Source organism: Lissotriton helveticus, chromosome 7 (genome assembly GCF_964261635.1).
Source record: "Lissotriton helveticus chromosome 7, aLisHel1.1, whole genome shotgun sequence".
Taxonomy (NCBI): Eukaryota; Metazoa; Chordata; class Amphibia; order Caudata; family Salamandridae; genus Lissotriton; species Lissotriton helveticus.
Genome location: NC_136068.1, coordinates 1,193,310,192 through 1,193,328,064, shown reverse-complemented (window position 1 = coordinate 1,193,328,064; position 17,873 = coordinate 1,193,310,192). Strand labels below are relative to the sequence as shown.

Below are 17,873 nucleotides of genomic sequence, written 5' to 3'. Positions count from 1 at the left end.
CCACCGCCACATCCACCACACCCACCACCACTACATCCACCACCACCCCATCCACCACCACCACCGCATCCACCACCACCACATCCACCACATCCACCACCACATCCACCACCACATCCACCACCACATCCACCACCACATCCACCGCCACATCCACCACACCCACCACCGCCACATCCACCACACCCACCACCGCCACATCCACCACACCCACCACCACTACATCCACCACCACCCCATCCACCACCACCACCGCATCCACCATCACCACATCCACTGCATCCACCACCACCACATCCACCACCACATCCACCACCACATCCACCATCACCACCACATCCACCACCACATCCACCACCACATCCACCATCACCACCACATCCACCACCACATCCACCACCACATCCACCACCACATCCACCACATCCACCACCACCACCACATCCCCCATCACCTCCACATCCACCACCACATCCACCACCACATCCACCACCACATCCACCGCCACATCCACCGCCACATCCACCGCCACATCCACCACCACATCCACCACACCCACCACCACCACACCCACCACCACTACATCCACCACCCCATCCACCACCACCACCACCACCCATCCACCACCACCACCGCATCCACCACCACCACATCCACCGCATCCACCACCACCACATCCACCACCACATCCACCATCACCACCACATCCACCACCACATCCACCATCACCTCCACATCCACCATGACATCCACCACCACATCCACCACCACATCCACCACCACATCCACCACCACTACATCCACCACATCCACCACATCCACCACCACATCCACCACCACATCCAACACATCCACCACCACTTCCACCACCGCCGCATCCACCACATCCACCGCATCCACCACCACCACATCCACCGCATCCCCCACCACATCCACCACCACATCCACCATGACATCCACCACCACATCCACCACCACATCCACCACATCCACCACCGCATCCACCACCACATCCACCACCACATCCACCACACCCACCACCACATCCACCACCACATCCACCGCATCCACCACCACCGCATCCACCACATCCACCACCACATCCACATCCACCACCACTTCCACCACCACATCCACCACCACCACATCCACCACATCCACCACCACCACCACATCCACCATCACCTCCACATCCACCTCCACATCCACCACCACATCCACCACCACATCCACCACCACATCCACCACACCCACCACCACACCCACCACCACTACATCCACCATCACCACATCCACCGCATCCACCACCACATCCACCACATCCACTACCACATCCACCATCACCACCACATCCACCTCCACATCCACCTCCACATCCACCATGACATCCACCGCCACATCCACCACCACATCCACCACCACCACATCCACCACATGCACCACCGCATCCACCACCACATCCACCACCACATCCACTACCACATCCACCACACCCAACACCACCACATCCACCGCATCCACCACCACATCCACCGCCACATCCACCACATCCACCACCACATCCACCACCCTATACAACACATCCACCACCACTTCCACCACCACCACATCCACCACCACCACATCCACCGCATCCACCACCACATCCACCACCACATCCACCATCACCTCCACATCCACCATGACATCCACCATGACATCCACCGCAACATCCACCACCACATCCACCACATCAACCACAACCACATCCACCACATGCACCACCACTGCATTCACCACCACATCCACCATCACATCCACCGCCACATCCACGCCACATCCACCGCCACATCCACCACACCCACCACCACCACATCGACCACACCCACGACCACTACATCCACCACCCCATCCACCACCACCACCACCCCATCCACCACCACCACCGCATCCACCACCACCACTGCATCCACCACCACCACATCCACTGCATCCACCACCACCACATCCACCGCATCCACCACCACATCCACCACCACATCCACCATCACCATCACATCCACCACCACATCCACCATGACATCCACCACCACCACATCCACCACCACCACATCCACCACATGCACCACCACCGCATCCACCACATGCACCACCACCGCATTCACCACCACATCCACCACCACATCCACCGCATCCACCACCACCACATCCACCACCACATCCACCGCATCCACCACCACATCCAACACATCCACCACCACCACAACCACCGCATCCACCACCACATCCCCCACCACATCCACCATCACCTCCACAGCCACCATGACATCCACCGCCACATCCACCACCACATCCACCACTTCCACCACCACCGCATCCACCACATCCACCGCATCCACCACCATCACATCCACCGCATCCACCACCACATCCACCACCACATCCACCATCACCTCCACATCCACCATGACATCCACCGCCACATCCACCACCACATCCACCACATCCACCACATCAACCACCATCGCATCCACCACCACATCCACCACCACATCCACCAAAACATCCACCACCACATCCACCACCACACCCACCACCACCACATCCACCACATCCACCACACCCACCACCACTACATCCACCACCACCACCACCCCATCCACCACCACCACCGCATCCACCATCACCACATCCACTGCATCCACCACCACCACATCCACCACATCCACCACCACATCCACCACCACATCCACCACCACATCCACCACCTCATCCACCATCACCTCCACATCCACCATGACATCCACCGCCACATCCACCACCACATCCACCACCACCACCACCACATCCACCACATGCACCCCCGCATCCACCACTGCATCCACCACCACATCCACCACCACATTCCCCACCACATCCACCGCATCCACCACCACCACCACCACATCCACCATCACCTCCACATCCACCACCATATCCACCACCACATCCACCACCACATCCACCACCACATCCACCGCCACATCCACCGCCACATCCACCGCCACATCCACCACACCCACCACCACCACGTCCACCACACCCACTACCACTACATCCACCACCCCATCCACCACCACCACCACCCCATCCACCACCACCACCGCATCCACCACCACCACATCCACCGCATCCACCACCACCACATCCACCACCACATCCACCACCACATCCACCATCACATCCACCACACCCACCACTGCCACATCCACCACACCCACCACCACATCCACAACCACCCCATCCACCACCACCACCGCATCCACCATCACCACATCCACCACCACCACATCCACCACATCCACCACCACATCCACCATCACCACCACATCCACCACCACATCCACCACCACATCCACCATCACCTCCACATCCACCATGACATCCACCGCCATATCCACCACCACATCCACCACCACCACATCCACCACATGCACTACCGCATCCACCACCGCATCCACCACCACATCCACCACCACATCCACCACCACATCCACCACCACATCCACCGCATCCACCACCACCACCACATCCACTGCATCCACCACCACCACATCCACCACCACATCCACCACCACATCCACCACCACATCCACCATCACATCCACCACACCCACCACCGCCACATCCACCACACCCACCACCAATACATCCACCACCACCCCATCCACCACCACCACCGCATCCACCATCACCACATCCACCACATCCACCACCACCACATCCACCACCACATCCACCACCACATCCACCATCACCGCCACATCCACCATGACATCCACCGCCACATCCACCACCACATCCACCACCACCACATCCACCACATGCACTACCGCATCCACCACCGCATCCACCACCACATCCACCACCACATCCACCACCACATCCACCACCACATCCACCACCACATCCACCGCATCCACCACCACCACCACATCCACCATCACCTCCACCTCCACATCCACCACCACATCCACATCCACATCCACCACCACATCCACCACCACATCCACCGCCACATCCACCGCCACATCCACTGCCACATCCACCACACCCACCACCACCACATCCACCACACCCACCACCACTACATCCACCACCCCATCCACCACCACCACCACCCCATCCACCACCACCACCGCATCCACCACCACATCCACCGCTTCCACCACCACCACATCCACCACCACATCCACCATCACCACCACATCCACCACCACATCCACCACCACATCCACCATCCCTCCACATCCACCATGACAACCACCACCACATCCACCACCACATCCACCACCACCACATGCACCACCACCGCATCCACCACCACATCCACCACCACATCCACCACATCAACTACCACATCCACCACCACATCCAACACATCCACCACCACTTCCACCACCACCGCATCCACCACCACCACATCCACCGTATCCACCACCACCACATCCATCGCATCCACCACCACATCCACCACCACATCCACCATCACCTCCACATCCACCATGACATCCACCGCCACATCCACCACCACATCCACCACATCCACCACCACCACATCCACCACATGCACCACCACCGCATCCACCACCACATCCACCACACCCACCACCACCACATCCACCACCACATCCACCGCATCCACCACCACCACATCCACCACATCCACCACCACATCCACCACCATTTCCACCACCACCACATCCACCACATGCACCACCACCACATCCATCACCACATCCACCACCACATCCACCACCACTTCCACCACCACATCCACCACCACCACATCCACCACCACCACATCTACCATCACCACCACATCCACCACCACATCCACCACCACATCCACCACCACATCCACCACCACATCCACCACCACCTCCACATCCACCCTGACATCCACCGCCACATCCACCACCACATCTACCACCACCACATCCACCACATGCACCACCACCGCATCCACCACCACATCCACCACCACATCCACCACACCCACCACCACCACATCCACCACCACATCCACCGCATCCACCACCACCACATCCACCACATACACCACCACATACACCTCATCCACCACCACATCCAACACATCCACCACCACTTCCACCACCACCGCATCCACCACATCCACCGCATCCACCACCACCACATCCACCACCACATCCACCACCACATCCACCATCACCTCCACATCCACTATAACATCCACCGCCACATCCACCACCACATCCACCACATCAACCACCATCGCATCCACCACCACACCCACCACCACATCCACCACCACATCCACCACCACATCCACCACACCCACCACATCCACCACCACATCCACCGCATCCACCACATCCACCACATCAACCACCACATCCACATCCACCACCACTTCCACCACCACATCCACCACCACCACATCCACCGCATCCACCACCACCACCACCACATCCACCACCACCACCACATCCACCACCACCTCCACCACCACATCCACCACCACATCCACCACCACATCCACTGCCACATCCACCACCACATCCACCACCACATCCACCAAACCCACCACCACCACATTCACCACACCCACCACCACTACATCCACCACCACCACCACCCCATCCACCACCACCACTGCATCCACCACCACCCCCGCATCCACCATCACCACATCTACCGCATCCACCACCACCACATCCACGACATCCACCACCACATCCACCACCACATCCACCATCACCACCACATCCACCACCACATCCACCATCACTTCCACATCCACCATGACATCCACCGACACATCCACCACCACATCCACCACCACCACATCCACCACCGCATCCACCACCGCATCCACCACCACATCCACCACCACATCCACCACACCCACCACCACCACATCCACCGCATCCACCACCACCACATCCACCACCACATCCGCCACCACATCCGCCACCACATCCACCATCACATCCACGGCCACATCCACCGCCACATCCACCGCCACATCCACCACCACATCCACCACACCCACCACCACTACATCCACCACCCCATCCACCACCACCCCATCCACCACCCCATCCACCACCACATCCACCACCACATCCACCACCACCACATCCACCACCACCACATCCACCACATCAACCACCACATCCACCACCACATCCACCACCACATCCACCATCACATCCACCACCACATCCAACACATCCACCACCACTTCCACCACCACCGTATCCACCACCACCACATCCACCGTATCCACCACCACCATATCCACCGCATCCACCACCACATCCACATCCACCGCCACATCCACCACCACATCCGCCAAATCCACCACCACCACATCCACCCCATGCACCACCACCGCATCCACCACCACATCCACCACACCCAATACCACCACATCCACCACCACATCCACCGCATCCACACCACCACCACATCCACCACATCCACCACCACATCCACATCCACCACCACTTCCACCACCAAATCCACATCCACCACATGCACCACCACCGCATCCACCACCACTTCCACCACCACATCCACCACCACCACATCCACCACCACCACATCCACCATCACCACCACATCCACCACCACATCCACCACCACATCCACCACCACATCCACAACCACATCCACCACCACCTCCACATCCACACTGACATCCACCGCCACATCCACCACCACATCCACCACATGCACCACCACCGCATCCACCACCACATCCACCACTGCATCCACCACCACATCCACCACCGCATCCACCACACCCACCACCACCACATCCACCACCAATTCCACCACATCCACCACCACCCCATCCACCACATCCACCACCACATCCATGACATCCACCACCACATCCAACACATCCACCACCACTTCTACCACCACCGCATCCACCACATCCACCGCATCCACCACCACCACATCCACCGCATCCCCCACCACATCCACCACCACATCCACCATCACCTCCACATCCACCATAACATCCACCGCCACATCCACCACCACATCCACCACCATTGTATCCACCACCACATCCACATCCACCACCACATCCACCACACCCACCACCACCACATCCACCACCACATCCACCGCATCCACCACCACCACATCCACCACATCCACCACCACATCCACATCCACCACCACTTCCACCACCACATCCACCACCACCACATCCACCGCATCCACCACCACCACCACATCCACCACCACATCCACCGCCACATCCACCACCACATCCACCGCCACATCCACCGCCACATCCACCACACCCACCACCACCACATCCACCACACCCACCACCACTACATCCACCACCACCACCACCCCATCCACCACCACATCCACCACCACCACAGCATCCACCATCACCACATCCACCGCATCCACCACCACCACCACATCCACCACATCCACCACCACATCCACCATCACTTCCACATCCACCATGACATCCACCATGACATCCACCGCCACATCCACCACCACATCCACCACCACCACATCCACCACATGCACCACCGCATCCACCACCGCATCCACCACCACATCCACCACCACATCCACCACACCCACCACCACCACATCCACCGCATCCACCACCACCACATCCACCACCACATCCGCCACCACATCCACCACCACATCCACCATCACATCCACGGCCACATCCACCGCCACATCCACTGCCACATCCACCACACCCACCACCACCACATCCACCACACCCACCACCACTACATCCACCACCCCATCCACCACCACCACCCCATCCACCACCACCACCGCATCCACCACCACCACTGCATCCACGACCACCACATCCACTGCATCCACCACCACATCCACCATCACATCCACCACCACATCCACCACCACCACATCCACCACCACCACATCCACCACATGCACCACCACCGCATCCACCACATGCACCACCACCGCATCCACCACCACATCCACCACCACATCCACCGCATCCACCACCACCACATCCACCACTTCCACCACATCCACCACCACATCCACCACCACATCCAACACATCCACCACCACTTCCACCACAAAAGCATCCACCACCACCACCGCATCCACATCCACCACATCCACCACCACCACAACCACCGCATCCACCACCACATCCCCCATCACCTCCACATCCACCATGACATCCACCGCCACATCCACCACCACATCCACCACTTCCACCACCACCGCATCCACCACATCCACCATCACCACATCCACCGCATCCACCACCACATCCACCACCACATCTACCATCACCTCCACATCCACCATGACATCCACCGCCACATCCACCACCACATCCACCACATCCACCACCATCGCATCCACCACCACATCCACCACCACATCCACCACCACATCCACCGCCACATCCACCGCCACATCCACCACACCCACCACCACATCCACCACACCCACCACCACTACATCCACCACCACCACCACCCCATCCACCACCACCACCGCATCCACCATCACCACATCGACCGCATCCACCACCACCACATCCACCACATCCACCACCACATCCACCATCACCACCACATCCACCACCACATCCACTACCACATCCACCATCACCTCCACATCCACCATGACATCCACCGCCACATCCACCACCACATCCACCACCACCACCACATCCACCACATGCACCACCGCATCCACCAATGCATCCACCACCACATCCACCACCACATCCACCACCACATCCACCTCCACATCCACCACCATATCCACCACCATATCCACCACCACATCCTCCACCACATCCACCACCACATCCACCACCACATCCACCGCCACATCCACCGCCACATCCACCACCACATCCACCACACCCACTACCACCACATCCACCACACCCACTACCACTACATCCACCACCCCATCCACCACCACCACCCCATCCACCACCACCACCGCATCCACCACCACCACATCCACCGCATCCACCACCACATCCACCACCACATCCACCACCACATCCACCACACCCACCACCGCCACATCCACCACACCCACCACCAATACATCCACCACCACCCCATCCACCACCACCACCGCATCCACCATCACCACATCCACCACCACCACATCCACCACCACCACCACATCCACCACCACATCCACCACCACATCCACCATCACCACCACATCCACCACCACATCCACCATCACCTCCACATCCACCACCACATCCACCACCACCACATCCACCACATGCACTACAGCATCCACCACCGCATCCACCACCACATCCACCACCACATCCACCACCACATCCACTGCATCCACCACCACATCCACCGCATCCACCACCACCACATCCACCACCACATCCACCACCACATCCACCATCACATCCACCACACCCACCACCGCCACATCCACCACACCCACCACCAATACATCCACCACCACCACCGCATCCACCATCACCACATCCACCACATCCACCACCACCACATCCACCACATCCACCACCACATCCACCACCACATCCACCATCACCACCACATCCACCACCACATCCACCATCACCTCCACATCCACCATGACATCCACCACCACATCCACCACCACATCCACCACCACCACATCCACCACATGCACTACCGCATCCATCACCGCATCCACCACCACATCCACCACCACATCCACCAGCACATCCACCACATCCACCACATCCACCATCACCTCCACATCCACCTCCACATCCACCACCACATCCACCACCACATCCACCACCACATCCACCACCACATCCACCACATCCACCACATCCACCACCACATCCACCATCACCTCCACATTCACCTCCACATCCACCACCACATCCACCACCACATCCACCACCACATCCACCACCACATCCACCACACCCACCACCACCACACCCACCACCACTACATCAACCACCCCATCCACCACCACCACCACCCCATCCACCACCACCACCGCATCCACCACCAACACATCCACCGCATCCACCACCACCACATCCACCACCACATCCACCATCACCACCACATCCACCACCACATCCACCACCACATCACCTCCACATCCACCATGACATCCACCACCACATCCACCACCACCACATGCACCACCACCGCATCCACCACCACATCCACCACCACATCCACCACCACATCCACCACCACCACATTCACCACATCCACCACATCCACCACCACATCCACCACCACATCCACCACCACATTCACCACCACATCCAACACATCCACCACCACTTCCACCACCACCGCATCCACCACATCCACCGCATCCACCACCACCACATCCACCGCATCCACCGCCACATCCACCACCACATCCACCACCACCACATCCACCACATGCACCACTGCATCCACCACCGCATCCACCACCGCATCCACCGCAACATCCACCACCACATCCACCACCACATCCACCGCATCCACCACTACCACCAAATCCACCATCACCTCCACATCCACCTCCACATCCACCACCACATCCACCAGCACATCCACCACCACATTCCCCACCACATCCACCGCCACATCCACCGCACCCACTACCACTACATCCACCACTCCATCCACCACCGCATCCACCACCACCACATCCACCGCATCCACCACCACATCCACCATCACATCCACCACCACATCCACCACACCCACCACCGCCACATCCACCACACCCACCACCACTACATCCACCACCACCCCATCCACCACCACCACCGCATCCACCACCACCACATCCACCACATCCACCACCACATCCACCACCACATCCACCACCACATCCACCACCACATCCACTGCCACATCCACCACACCCACCACCGCCACATCCACCACACCCACCACCACTACATCCACCACCACCCCATCCACCACCACCACCGCATCCACCATCACCACATCCACTGCATCTACCACCACCACATCCACCACCACATCCACCACCACATCCACCATCACCACCACATCCACCACCACATCCACCACCACATCCACCACCACCACATCCACCACATGCACCACCGCATCCACCACCACATCCACCACCACATCCACCACCACATCCACCACATCCACCACCACCACCACATCCCCCATCACCTCCACATCCACCACCACATCCACCACCACATCCACCGCCACATCCACCGCCACATCCACCGCCACATCCACCGCCACATCCACCACCACATCCACCACACCCACCACCACCACACCCACCACCACTACATCCACCACCCCATCCACCACCACCACCACACATCCACCACCACCACCGCATCCACCACCACCACATCCACCGCATCCACCACCACCACATCCACCACCACATCCACCATCACCACCACATCCACCACCACATCCACCTCCACATCCACCATGACATCCACCACCACATCCACCACCACATCCACCACCACATCCACCACCACTACATCCACCACATCCACCACATCCACCACCACATCCACCACCACATCCAACACATCCACCACCACTTCCACCACCGCCGCATCCACCACATCCACTGCATCCACCACCACCACATCCACCGCATCCCCCACCACATCCACCACCACATCCACCATGACATCCACCACCACATCCACCACCACATCCACCACATCCACCACCGCATCCACCACCACATCCACCACCACATCCACCACACCCACCACCACATCCACCACCACATCCACCGCATCCACCACCACCGCATCCACCACATCCACCACCACATCCACATCCACCACCACTTCCACCACCACATCCACCACCACCACATCCACCACATCCACCACCACCACCACATCCACCATCACCTCCACATCCACCTCCACATCCACCACCACATCCACCACCACATCCACCACCACATCCACCACACCCACCACCACACCCACCACCACTACATCCACCATCACCACATCCACCGCATCCACCACCACATCCACCGCATCCACTACCACATCCACCATCACCACCACATCCACCTCCACATCCACCTCCACATCCACCATGACATCCACCGCCACATCCACCACCACATCCACCACCACCACATCCACCACATGCACCACCGCATCCACCACCACATCCACCACCACATCCACTACCACATCCACCACACCCAACACCACCACATCCACCGCATCCACCACCACATCCACCACATCCACCGCCACATCCACCACATTCACCACCACATCCACCACCCTATACAACACATCCACCACCACTTCCACCACCACCACATCCACCACCACCACATCCACCGCATCCACCACCACATCCACCACCACATCCACCATCACCTCCACATCCACCATGACATCCACCATGACATCCACCGCAACATCCACCACCACATCCACCACATCAACCACAACCACATCCACCACATGCACCACCACTGCATTCACCACCACATCCACCATCACATCCACCACACCCACCACATCCACCACCACATCCACCGCATCCACCACCACATCCACCACATCCACCACATCCACCACCACATCCACCACCACATCCTCCACCACATCCACCACCACTTCCACCACCACCGCATCCACCACCAGCACCGCATCCACCACCACCACATCCACCGCCACCAGCACCGCATCCACCACCACCACCCCATCCACCACCACCACATCCACATCCACCACCTCATCCACCACCGCATCCACCACCACCACATCCACCACACCCACCACCATCACTTCCACCACCACATCCACCACCACATCCACCACATCCACCACCACATCCACCACATCCACCACCACCACGTCTACCACCACCACGTCTACCACCACCACATCCACCACCACCGCGTCTTCCACCACCACCACGTCCACCACCTCCACCACATCCACCACCACATCCACCACCACATCCACCACCACATCCACCCCCACATCCACCACCATCACCACCACATCCATCATCACCACCACACCATATCCACCACCACCATATCCCCCAGATCCACCACAACCACATCTATATGTGTGTGTGTGTGTGGCTCTGTGTTTGTGTGGGTGCAAATGCAATGTTCTTGGATTTTCGTCACAATAAAATACACTGAACATAATCTTCACAAAAGTTATTTACAAACGTTTAAGCTATTGCCATTATAAATTACAATAAATTTTATTTAAGTAATAATTATTTACAAAATTAAAAGCCATTGTTATTTGTAATATCAATACATCTAAGTCACGTAAATACAACACACGTTGCATTACAAATGCTATAGGTGTCACATTTGCGAAAGGTAAAACTATTGACATTGTAACTGACAAAGCTATTAATTTTGCTATTTTCAAAACCAACACATAAATAAAAAAAAGTGTCTTTTACAATACCAATCACTCAAACTTTCCTCATGCGAGACCTATTGTATTTCCAATGCTTGTTCTTGTTTGCTTCACATCTAGTTATAGTATGAGGTATCAGGATTTTAAGGGGTTTGCTAGAAATATCAAAAGTCAGGATTAGAATGTTTTCATTTAAAAGAATTGTGGAGCTGTTGCCAGCCCAAAATACCTCTCCGCGCTAAACAAAACAGGTAGAATACTGAAAGAATGACATCCGAGGACAGCTAGTTCTAATTTGCAATTTTATACTTTGGACCTCCAGTCAGTAGAGCAGGTGAAGAGCTAAGACTTCATCCTTCTCCTGCACATTATGTGGATTTATTTACTTCTGCTCGTTAATGGCAGTTGATTCTATACCTTGGTTGAGAGTAAGGTCGCCTGCTCTTATTCGTCTAATCTTTGGTGGCTGCAGATAATGTCCATATAGGCATCAAAAAGAATGTGATATTTTGGTTGTATATTTCTCTGACGCATGCATAAGCATTTGAGATGTGGAGGCAGTACGGTACCACAGCTCGGTGGGATAGTATGTCTTGCCTTCTACGATTTACAGGTAATATGGACTGCAGCTTCCTAAGTTTCCTAAACGGGTACCATGAGAGCCCTATCTACAATGAGTTCCCATTGTCCAGTTGCAACATAAATTGCTGTCTGTCGAATGGTCTTGTGACAATCTGTCAGAACCAAAGGAAGAGTTGCTTTGAAGGTTCTAAGCAATCCTTATTTGTGGCAAGTCATGGGCACTGGTACTCACTTCTGGGGACGGGAACACATTTTTCATTGTCATATGAGGACTCATAGCAAGACGGAGAAAGGCAGAAAAGAGAGAAAGAAGGAGGAATAGAAATGCAGGAAAACAGTGACAAAAGGATAAAGTAAGGATGGAAAAGGACTTGCAAGAGACCTGAATGTTGTTCATTTTTATTTGTACGTCATAAAGGGGTATATATATATACATATAAAAAAGTCACATCATTTTAGGATTAAAAATTAACTTTTTTAACTGGTAGTTTTAAATACAATTTTTAGGAGTATAGTTTTTGAAATTATTATACATAAAACAAAGGGGGTTTTGGGACGTTATCCCCAATTTAATTAAATTTTTAATATTACTTCAAAAGTTTCGGAGTTGGATAATGGGTGTATAGGTGAATAGGCTGGGAGGAGTGTATTAATATTCAGGTATTAAATTGAATACTAGAGTTTCAGACATTCATATTTTCAATATTCAAAATATGTTATGATTACAAAATAAAAATAAAATATGTATATTTAAAAAATATATGAAGAAATTAATTATTTTTAGGAACATATTTTTTGGAATTATTATAAATGATATATAGAGTATTTGGGGGTTTACCCACCCAATTAAAATTTATTTAGTTTTTTAAATTACCTATGACCAATTTCAGAGCAGATGTAAGGGTAGGGACTGTATTTATACTCAGATATTAAAATCAAAACAACAGAATTAAAAATGTATAATTTATTTAATCAATATATGTTATAATTTCAACAAAGATATAAAATATATTTATTAAATATTTGCAAACACGTTTTTTTATTTTAGGAGTATAGTTTTTGTATAAATATTAAAAATAAAATAAAGGGGATTTTGGTGGTTTACCCAACAATTAAAATGTATTAAAATTGTAATATTACTAGAAAAAACATTTAGGTGCAGGATGTAAGGGTAATACGAAATAGGATGGGGATATTATTAATACTCATGAATCATAATTACTATTAGTGTTTTGGAAATATTTTAAGTGTATTCAATATTTAATAACCTATTTTAAAATTAATAAAACTGCTAAAAAAAAGAATAATAATTTACAATCATCATAAAAAAGGGAAAGGCACGGTGTTTTTACTTTTATCAATTAGCAGACTATGATTCAAGTAAAGAAATGTATTTGATATACTAACAATTAGAATAATTAGGAAAACAAACATTCTCAATTATAAAAACTTTGTTATATTTTTAGAAATATAGAAATGCTAATAATTTTATATGATTGAAAAGTAAATTATCTTTATGATACATTTGAGTGTACATTTATTAAGATATTTATTAAACATTTTCAACAAAGAAATTGCAATTTTTTATTTTTTATTTTCTTATGGTTTCCCATATAAGTATGTGGAGAATATAGTCCTTATTTTATTTCAGCAACCGCAGCCATTATGTTATGTAAATTTGGTTGATGCATTGTTTTTGACATTCAGCTGGAGTTAGTTGAGCAGGACGGAGTTTTGCAGCTATAGAGCACTGTTTATTTTAAGGACAGGCTATGAGAGTTTTATGTGTAGTTAGAATCGTCCTTCACATGTTTCTAGAGACTACACGCACAGTGAAGCAAATTAATAAAAAATCTTTTTTCCTAACTTATATTTTGTTTTATTAAAAGGAAACTTTTTTTGATGATGCATGTAAAAAAAAGTATTATTCATTTGTTTTATTAATGCATATTTTTAATGGTTTTTTTCTAAACATTTTAATGCTTTTTTTAAAACAGGATTTTTTTAAGTTGCAGTCTTTGGTGAAAAGAGACAATGAACAATTTACCTATTTTTTGCTTCTTAACTCTTGCATAACCATATGTGGTTGTTAGTCTGGTATTTGAAAGGATTTTGTAGAAATTTAAAAGAGTGTGGGTTTTTGGGAAGACTTGGTGAATGGTTCTTAACAAATTACCATGACTTTAAAAAAGATGACGAGTAAAGGTAGGATACATTAAAATGTAATATACAGCCATTGAATAGTTGAAAAGATTTACTCACCTATCTCTTACGATTTACCATTCTTTTTAAATTCGGAACAGTGGGTCGTTGACAGGCAACGTGTGGAGGAATATTTGTAGATACGTCTCTTAGTAAACATTCAGAGAGCTTACTAGAGGCGCTTGCTATTGTTTTCAGCTATTGAACTGTGCCTCTTACAAATCAGGCCCTAATCACGAGTCTAGTGGTTTACCCAACAATTAAAATGTATTAAAATTGTAATATTACTAGAAAAAACATTTAGGTGCAGGATGTAAGGGTAATACGAAATAGGATGGGGATATTATTAATACTCATGAATCATAATTACTATTAGTGTTTTGGAAATATTTTAAGTGTATTCAATATTTAATAACCTATTTTAAAATTAATAAAACTGCTAAAAAAAAAATAATAATTTACAATCATCATAAAAAAGGGAAAGGCACGGTGTTTTTACTTTTATCAATTAGCAGACTATGATTCAAGTAAAGAAATGTATTTGATATACTAACAATTAGAATAATTAGGAAAACAAACATTCTCAATTATAAATACTTTGTTATATTTTTAGAAATATAGAAATGCTAATAATTTTATATGATTGAAAAGTAAATTATCTTTATGATACATTTGATTGTACATTTATTAAGATATTTATTAAACATTTTCAACAAAGAAATTGCAATTTTTTATTTTTTATTTTCTTATGGTTTCCCATATAAGTATGTGGAGAATATAGTCCTTATTTTATTTCAGCAACCGCAGCCATTATGTTATGTAAATTTGGTTGATGCATTGTTTTTGACATTCAGCTGGAGTTAGTTGAGCAGGACGGAGTTTTGCAGCTATAGAGCACTGTTTATTTTAAGGACAGGCTATGAGAGTTTTATGTGTAGTTAGAATCGTCCTTCACATGTTTCTAGAGACTACACGCACAGTGAAGCAAATTAATAAAAAATCTTTTTTCCTAACTTATATTTTGTTTTATTAAAAGGAAACTTTTTTTGATGATGCATGTAAAAAAAAGTATTATTCATTTGTTTTATTAATGCATATTTTTAATGGTTTTTTTCTAAACATTTTAATGCTTTTTTTAAAACAGGATTTTTTTAAGTTGCAGTCTTTGGTGAAAAGAGACAATGAACAATTTACCTATTTTTTGCTTCTTAACTCTTGCATAACCATATGTGGTTGTTAGTCTGGTATTTGAAAGGATTTTGTAGAAATTTAAAAGAGTGTGGGTTTTTGGGAAGACTTGGTAAATGGTTCTTAACAAATTACCATGACTTTAAAAAAGATGACGAGTAAAGGTAGGATACATTAAAATGTAATATACAGCCATTGAATAGTTGAAAAGATTTACTCACCTATCTCTTACGATTTACCATTCTTTTTAAATTCGGAACAGTCGGTCGTTGACAGGCAACGTGTGGAGGAATATTTGTAGATACGTCTCTTAGTAAACATTCAGAGAGCTTACTAGAGGCGCTTGCTATTGTTTTCAGCTATTGAACTGTGCCTCTTACAAATCAGGCCCTAATCACGAGTCTAGTGGTCCAAGGACTGCCAGATTCACGGGGGCTCCGTGATGGCGGCCCAGCACCGCTGC

The 17,873-nt window shown here is 51.5% G+C and overlaps 1 protein-coding gene across 2 annotated transcripts in view; it reads right to left on the bottom strand.

Annotated features, from left to right (window-relative positions):
* LOC144770102 (sterile alpha motif domain-containing protein 9-like) overlaps positions 1–17,873 on the bottom strand; it is a 554,812-nt gene that overhangs the window by 516,906 nt on the left and 20,033 nt on the right. The gene's annotated exons all lie outside the window — the stretch shown is intronic.